Below are 1,932 nucleotides of genomic sequence, written 5' to 3'. Positions count from 1 at the left end.
TTCATCTCAAAGCCAGAGCACATCAGGAGGGCGCATGAGAAGAATTGCAGTAGGCTGCCTCCTCCACAAAGGATGAAATGCATGAAACATTGACTAGGCCTTAACAAGCAAATTGATTCCAATGAATTAAAAGGCTGGTTTAACATATGTCTTGTTAGAAATTTCTCTGAGCCATAAATATGTTGTACTGATTAAGTCCCAAAATGACTTGGCTTTTGGCTGGCAAGCAGGTCACTCTGTCTTAATTATGGCCAGGCTTCTGCCCTTTGCCGATAGAAACTGAAAAGATACAAGCATGACTTCATATCCTTAGTTTTATCAGTCTGAGTATTGTATAGGTCCGTAGCATTTTCACCAGCAGACTGGTTGTGTCATGGTTGTGTAGGCTTTTCCTGTGCTTTGGCCCCAGTGGATTAGACACCTGAGCCTTGGTTGTGGAAACAGGTAATAAAGGAATGACAACTATACTATAAGGAGATTAAGAAGCCATCATAGTTGGTTCTTTTTATTTTTCTCTGTGCCAAATCCTTTCGCATTCAGGGTTCTTTTCCTTCCCAGTAAAGGTACGTACATGTTGCAGGCCTGCCACTAGGCAGCTTTTGAGCAGTTCATTTTCCTGCTCTTAACCACCCCTCCTTTGTGCTTTCAGTAGCCTTCCTTCCTCAGTTTAGCAAGAGGTACTGCTTTGTTCTCCAATAATTCTTCAGATCACATTGCAGGAATTGATGGATTGTTTTCCTCTGTGCAAATTGCCCACGCAAATCAAGACCATCTCTAAGTTGGGTGCGGGGTGGGGGGGGGGGGAAGCATAAAGCTTCTAGGACGGGTTTAAGGTATTATTTGCTAGAAGTTTCTCTGAGCCAATAAATATGTCGTACTGATTAAGTCCCAAAGTAGTGGGGCAGTTTTCATTACTCCTTTAGCGCAATTATCTGTTGTGCATGCTAATAGTCTGCCACGGGTGCCAGACATTGTATGACAGCTGACAATATGTAGGGAAAAAAATTGCAGGACCTTTACCTAATTGTTCAGGAAAATTGCAGAGTTGCTGGCAGGATGGCTTTGGCTCAGTGCGGTATTTGCACTGAAGTCTGTGTTATATTGTGTGCCATCCCTTGTCACTTTACAACCTTTTTAACTCCCCACCCCACCTCCCCATAGATTCCCTGCAACTCCAACTGTGGTCATGAGGAGTCAAGTAAAGCTTTGCATTTTTATGATTTATCCTGTATTTTCCTTGGATTGCTTCTCCGTTGGTAAGTTACAACCCACCTACTTTAGTTGGTTAAGGGAAGTAACCTAAATCTTTAAATGGCGCTGTTTGCTGCTCCATCCTTTGGTCAGTTGTTGTAAGAGGTGGCATGAATGAGGAGAAAAGAAAAAACTCTTGAAATCTGTAACCCTGGAGCACTTCATCACATCAGCTGAGAAGGTGAGGTGTAACAGAGCAGTATGTTCTGTGCAGATGGCTATCTCCCAGTACTAGAAACGAACATGTTGTGCTGGCCTGGGCCTGTGAATGACTGATTTAATTGTGGAGCGTACTTGAGGGGAGAAAGTGTAATCCTGTAATATTCAAGAACTGCAGGGAGTGTCAATTAAATTAGCTCAACTTGAAAGGTCTCTGTAATGCCCTCATGCGCAGATCATCTTCAAACCTATTTTGTTTGGTTCTTTTCATTGCCAGGCTGTATATGAGAACATAAACATAAGACTTTTCTTGCCTGCTGTGTTCAGAGCTCAGTATAGACCAACACTGTTTCCAACATAGACCAGGACTGTATAAAGGGAAGCTCAAAGGTAGGGCAGAGTGAGAAAGCATGCCTTGTTCCTTTCCCCACCTCTGAGAAGAACTACGTAGCCTTTAAGCAGTGGTGCTCAATTTGGCTTGTCCCGTACGAAGTGGCTGTACAACAAATTATATTTATCATA

The sequence above is a fragment of the Sphaerodactylus townsendi genome, linkage group LG03, assembly GCF_021028975.2.
Source record: "Sphaerodactylus townsendi isolate TG3544 linkage group LG03, MPM_Stown_v2.3, whole genome shotgun sequence".
Lineage (NCBI taxonomy): Eukaryota > Metazoa > Chordata > Lepidosauria > Squamata > Sphaerodactylidae > Sphaerodactylus > Sphaerodactylus townsendi.
This window is presented reverse-complemented; position numbering follows the sequence as displayed.